At 44.6% G+C, this 9,328-nt stretch overlaps 1 protein-coding gene across 8 annotated transcripts in view; it reads left to right on the top strand.

Moving 5' to 3' along the window:
- Window positions 1-269: 269 nt before the first annotated feature.
- The window catches only part of ST3GAL6 (ST3 beta-galactoside alpha-2,3-sialyltransferase 6), a 77,311-nt gene continuing 68,252 nt past the window's right edge, over window positions 270-9,328 (top strand). For 4 of the 8 annotated variants that reach the window (XM_079922733.1, XM_079922735.1, XM_079922729.1 and 1 more), the window contains exon 1: window positions 894-1,063. The gene's annotated coding sequence lies outside the window, so the exon portion shown is untranslated. Of the gene's footprint in view, window positions 540-868; window positions 1,064-9,328 lie in introns of those variants that run through there. The other 4 variants (XM_079922734.1, XM_079922730.1, XM_079922736.1 and 1 more) reach the window with 3 other exon arrangements.

Raw genomic sequence — 9,328 nt, 5'->3', positions numbered from 1 at the left:
TTATACTCTAATAAAGATGTTAAAAAAAAAGTATTCACAGCTATCCAAGTATGAAGACGTTTTTCTCAAGGGAGACCTACTTTAATAAGAAAAGAAAATGCATGTCTCACCTTTGTTCTTCTCCCTAAAGTAACGTTTCCTCCAAAAGATAAAAAGCACTAACACATTTGTCCTTGAAGGGCCGAGCCCAGGAATTCTGGTCTCCCTGAACACCCTCTCCCTTCCTGCTGGCGACCAAACCGCCTGCCCCGCCTCGTGTCACAGAAGTCCCCCCACGCGCCAAGCAAAAAGTGTTTACTTCTGCCGCCTGCCAGCCCGGCGGGGAGGGCGGGGGAAGCACCCGAGGTGCCCCTCACTTTCGCCCCTGCAGCTTTCCAAACAAACCAGGGCGGGATGGGAGTGTCTTCTTGGCTGTGGAACTTGATCCTCCTACCTTGTCCTGAAGCCACCCGCCGCTTTCCCCCGGCCCCCTTCGCGGTGATTTTCCTGTCCGGGACGCCCGGAGAGGGCGCGCGGCTGGTGTCCGCCCAGCCGGAAAGGTAGGGGCTCGGCCGCGCTCCCACCTAGCCGGCCCGGGGAGCCGGGACGGGGAGCCCCACCAGCTCCCTCCGCATTGCACCTTCCTCCGCGAACTCGGGGGCGGCCGCGGCCACCACGCATCAGGCGCCAGCCGCCAAGCGGGAGGAGCTTCTCCGCGGCACCGGAGACGCTAGGCGCTTTCGCCGGAGATCCGAACCCGGGCGCGGCGGGCAGCGCACGCGCCGGCGGACGCCTGGGACTCCGGGCGGCGCCGCGCCCTTCCCCGCTCCCCCGCCGGGTCCGAGGGAGACTGAATCCCTCCCGCGCCGCCCCTTGAACCGCGCCACCTTCCTCCGGTTACCGCCGGCCGCGGGCTTCGGCGGCTCGATGCTTCAGGCGCCGCGGGAGAGGCAGCAGCCGGCTGGAGCGAGCGGCGACGAGGGAGCCGAGAGCAGCGGGCCTCCGGCCCCGGAGCCCGGCACGCCTCTGCGGTCTTCGCGCCGGGGCCTCGGCGGGTAACTCTACCCCGCCCGCTTCGCTGCGGGTTTGTATCGCCGGGGGAGGGAGGTTGGCGGAGCGGAGAGATCCGCGGGCTTTGCAGCCCCTAAGGCTGAGGATCAGGGGCCGGGGGCGCGCCTCCACGCACCAACCCCCCCTTCCCCCAGGAGCCTGCGTGCGCTGGTCCCGTACCCCCGGGTTTAGGGAGTCGGGGGCGCTCGGCCCCAGGTGCTCTCCCGGGAGGGGCGGGAGGGGCGCTGGAAGCTTGCGCGCAGGAAAGGCCGACGGGGGTGATGGGCGCTTTGCTCACTATTGTTTGCCTGTAAAAGGGTCTGTACGCGAGCAGGGGCGAGAGGTCTGGAAGGTTCTCGCGTTTTACCTTAGAAAATTTTGCTAGAAACCCTTCTTCCCGTTACGGTGGAACTAGACCTAGCAAACCCAGCTCCGAGGCAATTTGGAGGAAAGGGCGGCGGTGAGAAAATTTCCGTGACTTGGGCTGCCGTTAGTTTAGGGGGTAGGGGAGAAGACGCTTGTGGTTTTGAGGCGGATTGTTTCCCAGCTCCCTGGCGATCTCAGCCCCTGTGTGCTGTTCTTTTGGCTTGAAAGAAAATCTATCAAAAGCTATTTTCAGAAACTAAAAACAAACCCAAAACAGTTTTTTTGGGGAGGGTCTTCAGTAGAAGGGCGGGGAGAGAGGTTGGGGACGGGGTTGGGCGTTGCTGTTCAAAGATGATGGTTCAGAAACGGTTCTTGGGGGTGGTGATGAAAAAGACATCTTGCATGCCAGCATATCAGAAACTACGTAAACTGCAGATTCTAAACTCAGCAAAGCCGCATGTGCTTAAGAGGAGCGCCGCCGGGGGTAGATAGTTAAGAAAATTGCCGATCGGCCAGAAGCCTCTCGCCCTCTGGCCCCAAGTTCACACTAACCTTCTGGTCTCTGATAGCAGCTTTTACAAGGCTAGCTTGGATATTTGACTTTCCGGTCATAAAACTTTCTCTCCCGGCTGCAGACCGTGAAACTATCTTTTTATTTATATGGAGATGTTAAATATTTAGGAGGACCTGGTCAGGGTGGCAGGTTATTTTCCCTTCGAAAGCGTGCTGATTTGACATTTGTAAAGTGATTCGTTTTCGTTTCCTTTTCCTTTCACCTACGACTGCTTTTAAACACGAAGATCTGCAAAGAGCCACTCTTAGATTGTTATCTATTGATAGTTTGTCGTCTCTGAATAAGGCTAATTGTCCCGGAGGTACTTTAGATAATGGCAACTTTGGTTTATGAGGAGAGAACTCTTCTAGAAACTGTGTTTTCCTGTTCTGGCTTCAAACTGTCCTTAATCCTGGAGGGGGAGGGGAGGTCTTCATTGGTTGCCCTTGGGGCTTCTCTAGAGCAATATTTTTAGCAGCTTCCCTCTCTGATTGCCACACCCGCAGATTGTACCGTGTCTCCGTATTATGGTGCAATAAAACAAGACTGCTGTTTTGATTGTTTCAGTAGATTTGTTAGAAGTACTCAATTTATTCTTATGCCACGAATCAATACAAATCTTCGGGGCTCAGAAAAGAATAGAGGAACAGTTTTGGCAGAAGAATGCCATTAAATGCTATTTTATTAAATCTATGCTATTTTATTAAATCTTCCCAACCACCCTATGAGACAGGAATGCTTAACCTTATGTTATAGTTAAAAAAACTGAGACTGCCCAAGGTTAAGTGACCTAGAATGGATCACAGGAAGGTCACTTCACCTCTGCCTTACACCATTCCAGGAAGCCTCTGTAGCAGACATTCTTCACCAATTCTTCCATTCATTTGCATATCTTTCTCCTTTGCCTTCCACAATGCTCATTTATATACCCCCTGATCGGAACACAGATTCTTTTTTTTTCAGAACTATTTATTAAATCAAAACAGAAATATATACAGAAAACATACTCTGAATAATGGCTACACATATAATTTTCAGAAAATACTTACAAATATTCATGTCCCCCTTTCTTTTGATTAATGTTTTTTTAAACATCTTTATTAGAGTATAATTGCTTTACAACGGTGTGTCAGTTTCTGCTTTATAACAAAGTGAATCAGTTATACATATATCCCCATATCTCTTCCCTCTTGCATCTCCCTCCCTCCCACCCTCCCCACAGATTAATTCTTAATTACCCCTCATGCTTGGCTTCTTGAGTAGGTGCTCTGCATACTTTGTCTTTCCTTCTGATTAGCTCCAGGCTTTCAACAATTAGTTATCGTCCATCTTCTCCACACCTTTGACATGGCCCTTGGGTGTGCAGGTTTACAAGTTTACAGGTTTACAAGGTCATGTTATCTCCATTGGCTTATGTTCTGAACGTTCTTTTCATTCTGAATACGTGTATATTCTCACTGAAGTTCCTGCTCATCCTTCTTGCCTGGAAGAAATCTTCCCAGGGCTACAGCCCCACCCTCACAGCTGAAATGAATCTCTCCTGTTTCTCCCAAATACAGTGGACAACAGCACACACCACGGATTTCCAATCGAACCCTGGTAAGTTAGAAATAACAAGTATTTAGTTTGGAGTGAGCTTGATGTATGGAACAGGCTGTCTGCCTTGGACATTACAGTGTTTCAGTAGAAAACTGTATTTACGATTCCATGTCAGGGTGTTGGAAGCACAGTTCCCTCACCACAGTGGGTTAGCAGGCGTTCTTTCCCATGATGGTGACTGAATTGGTGGAAGTGTCTCAGACTCGGTCAGGAACTTGGCTGCCATACAGTCAGGCTAAGAAGCGATAATATTATGGGGGTGAGGTTATGAGGGTAAAAGTGCGGAGCAGTAAGATCTGAGTCTCATCCGTATTTCTTTTTCCGTATTCCGATCTGAGTCTCATCCGTATTTCTTCTTTTTTTTTGCGGGGGGCAGATCTTTTGGTCATCCAGCTTCCCATTTACTGTCACAACCTTCTGCATCTGATCAGGGCTTTCCTCTTCCTGGACCATTGGGAAAAGACGAAGGAAAGCACCCAACCCTTAGGAGATTTTCTTACCTTCAACACTGGAACGCTGAGTGAAGAGGATCTCTTCTTCTGCATTCTGTCTTCCCCCTTACACTTGAAACACAGTGGGCCAATGCCATCATTTCATCCAGTAGCACAGAGTAATGCTGGTCTTTGAAGAATTCTTTAAACATTGATTTACTTTTTATGTGGTTGGGAATGGAAAGGTCTGTGGGAGATGAGGGAATAAGGCCTCCAGATGAGGAAATGGAAAGGAAGCTGGAAATTTCTCCAAGGGAAACGGCGTTACTCTCGCCTTCATGGGTTGTGGAAGCAGGCCCAGAGTTGGTGTAGCTGTGGGTCATGGTCACTATGCTTTGATGGGGCAACGAGGGAGCAGAGAGTGGTTTTGCAGTGGCTCTTGCGTGACTTTCCACAGTCATCTATGTGGTGGGACTTGAGATTTAACCAATATTTACTGCGTACCCACCATGTAATAGATGTTCTTAGGTAGGTCATGCGGCGTTGAACAAAACAGATGAAGCTCCCACTCTTACAGAGCTTGTGTTTCTGTGGGAAATGGAATCAATAAACCAGATACAAATAAATGGAAAAACGTTTTTCAGATAGAGATGAGTGTTACAAAGACAATGCAATGTGGGCGCGTGCCAGACAGGGCATGGGGGAAGCCAGTTTAGAGCAGTCAGAGAGCTGCTGTGAGGAGGGCATATTTGAAGTGAGATGTGAATAATGAGAAGGACCAGTCAAGTGAAGAGCAGAAGGAAGAGCATTCTAGGCAGAGGGAACAGCAACTGCAAAGGCCCTGAGGCATAAATGAATTTGGGATGTCTGGAGGACTTGTAGATGGAGAAGAGTGCAAAAGGGCAAGAGAGGAGATGAAGTCAGTGAGGCAGGCGGAAGACCGCTTATGTGAAGATTTTAAGTCTTAGAAAGGAGTTTGAATTATGTTTTTATTAGAATGGGCTGCCACTGGAGACTTTCAATTAGAGACTCAGTCTTCACCTGGTGGGCAATGGGCTTCCCTGTTTCTCTGTCTCTCTCTCTCTCACACACACACACACATTTTCACTCTCAGTTTTTCTTCTCCCCATTAATTGTCCATCACGGATTTCCCTTTCTTTGCCCTAGGTCAGAGCACAAGCATATCCACACTGAAAAGCAGGGCTCACAGGACTGTGGACAGTGTTCTTCTTACCCTCTGAAATAAATCCATATACTCAGTTTCAATTTCAAACGTGAAACTCCCCATCACTAGCTCTGATTTCTTAGCCTCTCTCCAGACTGAATATCTAGTTGTCTCTAAGTCTCTGGATTGGCTGGTGACATCTGAAACTAGATACTAAGAAGTATCTAGTCAAATCAATCATAGTTGGTATCTTTTGCAAGACAATGATTGTCCCAAAAGGGGATATTCTGTGTAACAAGAAGGTCTTGCCTTTTCCAGAGCTCCCACTCTCTTTCCCCAGCCTATGCAGTCTGATATGAGAGGTAGTTTCAGTGGAAATGTGCAGGACTCTTATAATAGTTGCCATGGGATTAGACTATGCCTTAGAAATTTCATTTCTATTGTTCTTTGTAGATGATCTTGTCAGTCTTAGAGTAACACTTAAATCATGAAAGCTTATGTCCAAGTCGATATCTCCTAGTAGCACTGGTTTATCAGAAATGAACAGAAGCATTTTATCAGTTATCCTTTGATTCCAGGGTAGCTCATTATTGCCAGTACATAACTCTCTGGGGAAGCTTGGTATACTCTTTAGAGAGAAAATTGCTTTTGAGATTATTTAGCCAGATGCCCTGCTCATTTATTAATTTACATACTTAACATACGTAGTATAATTTACATACTATTTCATATATAGCACAACTCACTTTCAGCTTTTCATGTCTGTTTCTGTCTGATGTAGTGGCATAAAATCTGGAACACGTTTCTATTTGAGAGGGCAGCAATTATGTCTTGTCTTGTTCGCCCCTGTGTCCTCGGAACCTGGTGTGGTGTCCAGAACACTATAGATGGCCATGGATTAACTCACAATGTGACTATATTAGCTCAGCTGTAACATCTTTATAACTCTTAGGATTATAACTATTAGTGTCATCAATTTGTCATCTCAGAAACTTAACACGTTGGAGAAGACAGGTGAAAGGTGAATTCATTACTGTGGATTAGTCTATGTTAATTAAAACTCTTCTGGTTTTGAAACTCTTCTTTTTGAAAATAATATAGTATACTTAGGCTGACACGTAAGAGACCGGTATGTGAATATTATCAGGTGGATATTCTCAAATTTGTTTTCGTGTACAGTAAACTTTCAGAACAGTTTCATAATTCATAACTTATGATAATTTGAGTTGGGTTAGTCAGTTAGTTGGGTATGTGATTACATTAGTGAGGAAATAAGTGTGCCAAGAGCATGGATAATGGAATCATTTCCCTCTTTAATAGCCCAGTGTCTCGCATCCATGATGTCATGCCCTTTAGTAGGCAGAGATTTGCACCGCTTGAGTTCCAGTGCTTATTATGATATTTCTTAGGTTTCTGTTATGTATCATTTTACCTAACTGGAGACACACACAGATGCCCTGGGGATAAAAAGCTCTCCTCCTTGAGATTGCCAGAGCTGGGAGGAGTCCCTGCCTGGCAGAGGGAACTGAGAGGGGCCCAGCTGTGGGCTTTTGCTGCGACTCATAGTGACAAAGTTTCTCACAAAGAACGGTGCCTTCAGAGGGCATTTTCCTGGTTAATACAGATATTCAAGGACATGCTGTTACATAAACAAAGCCTTCTTGTCTTTGAGCTGATTTTACGGAGTCTCCCTCCCCCCACCCCATCATATTTTAGTCCTCAGAGAAGTTATCAGCCCACTGCTTCAGACATCTTGGAGGAGTTTTCTTCTTAGGAAAGATTCTATTGCAACTATTTAGGCCAGCACCATAGAAGGTGCTGCTTTTATTAAAATAATCAAATAAAATATGTATAAAAATACAATATAAAGTATAACAAATGAAATAATAAAATAAAATGAAATGCTTTTATTAAAATCTGTGCAACCCTTTAGTATGTAAGAGTCCTTCATGTATTAAGGGATAGAAGAGGCAAAGGTAAGGGAATATGTACATTTTCTATGTTCAGCCTAGAGCCAAAGAATAAAAGATCAGATTATTTTTTTAATTCCCTGACTTTTTAGGGATAATATACAGCTAATATAAAATTAGATAATGTAATATATAATAATTATTATAATATAATAAAGATAATATAAAGTTATAAAACTGCACTTAAAAATTGAGAAATGGGTTATCCAGTTGCATTTAGACAAGAGCAATGAGATGATAATCCAGTTGCATTTCAACTGGATTTTCAACGTCTTTTCAGCAACAGCAACTAATTTAATTTATAATTTTATTTAATTGACAGAGTCTGCAAGTTAAAGGAACTCTCTGTTGTAAATGTAAATGATCTTTGTAAGATGAAGAATACTGCTTTCAAGATGCTTTTGATATTTGGAGCCAATATTTCAAGTAAATGTCAAAAGCAGTTAGCTAATCACTCTTGTTTGATCCCAGCTATGCTACAATTAAATTAGAAATAATTGGATTTTTTTCTTAAGCAGGATGTTAAGGGATATGTGTAATTTCTGATCATGAAGTACCTGTAAATGTTTCGCAGGCCCTGATTTTGGAGGACAAAACTGGCCCACCTATTGCAAAACAAAAACAACAACCCCCTCCACCAACTATTTTTACAGAATCGGTGTGTAGGGCTCTTCTGATTTAACCATAAGTAATATGATCATATTCTTATAAAAAGCTTCTACCCAAGTTCTCTACCTATGACCACCAATATTCCTGTCCACACACCTTTTATAATAGCATTCCTCAAGCATGGGTTTTATTATGGAAATTTTTTTCTGCTCAAAAATCCAGAGAATTTCTCCCACAGGTCTTTGAAGTTTTCTGCCATCTCCTGTTGCTAACTTTCTTTTCACTCTTCCATTTGCACTGCAGTCACTGCAAGCCTCCTGGCGCTGCAGCTTGCAAGGGTCCTTTGACACTTAGTGCCTTTCTCCTTCCACTCCACACTCCCCCTCCCCCATCCAAGCCAGGTGATAACCTGCCTTCGTTTCCCAGCTTCATGGCTACTAACTGCATGACTCTGAACGCATTGCCTAACTTCTGTGAGCATCACTTTCTTTATCTGTAAACTTGAAATAACGCCCACATCACAGTTATGATAATTAGAAAGAAAACACGTATAAATAGTTCAGCATATTTCCTGCCAAATATCAAACATTTAATCAATGTTGTTACATTACTATTATTATTATAACTCTATTATTATAGCTGTTCTTCCTTGAATAGTTAAAATTTGACTTTCTCCAGAAAGTCTTTCTGTTTGGCCTTCTCTAGCTCTAATTTTTTCTCCAGTCTGTGTCCTCTTAGACCCTGACTTCACTTTGGACTCTATTAATCTACTCATGTTGTATTTCTTTAATTATTTTTCAGTGAACAGCAACAAATATTTGGGCACCTATCATGTGCCAGGCACAGTGCTATTTACAACATAGAGATCCATGGGCATGCAGTGGAGGGATACAGTGTGTGTGTGTGTGTGTGCGCGGACACACACACACACACACACACACACACCCCCACATGGGCTTCAGGTGAAGATGGGGCATGAAAATCTGTTGGTTGAATAGCACTGTGAGTTTTTCAGAATAAACTAGGGTTAAGAAGTAAAAGCTACTCTATTCAGATGTCCATTAAAAAATTAACATCTTTTCATCTTTTTCTATAATATAAAAAATGATAGTTATAGTTTCTGTATTCTTTTTTTTTTAAAGAATGATATTGGAGGACAACTTCTTCAGATCACTTCTTTTTTTTAAAATTAATTAATTAATTTATTTTTGGCTGTGTTGGGTCTTCGTTGATTGGCTCGGGCTTTCTTTAGTTGCTGCGAGCGGGGGCTACTCTGTTGTGGTGTGCAGGTGTCTCATTGTGGTGGCTTCTCTTGTTGCGGAGCATGGGCTCTAGGTGCATGGGCTTCAGTAGCTGTGGACTGCAGGCTTTAGTAGTTGTGCCTCGTGGGCTCTAGAGCGCAGGCTCAGTAGTTGTGGCTCACGGGCTTAGTTGCTCTGTGGCATGTGGGATCTTCCCGGACCAGGGCTTGAACCTGTGTCGCCTGCATTGGCAAGCGGATTCTTAACCACTGCTCCACCAGGGAAGCCCCAGTTTCTGTATTCTTGAAACAGCTTTACATATGCTTTCTTCCTTAGAAGCTCCTCTATCCTCATCCAAATACAGG

This window comes from Stenella coeruleoalba (genome assembly GCF_951394435.1).
Source record: "Stenella coeruleoalba genome assembly, chromosome: 5".
NCBI classification, from domain to species: Eukaryota; Metazoa; Chordata; class Mammalia; order Artiodactyla; family Delphinidae; genus Stenella; species Stenella coeruleoalba.
The sequence above is the reverse complement of the archived record's forward strand: the minus strand, read 5'-3'. Positions and strand labels throughout refer to the sequence as shown.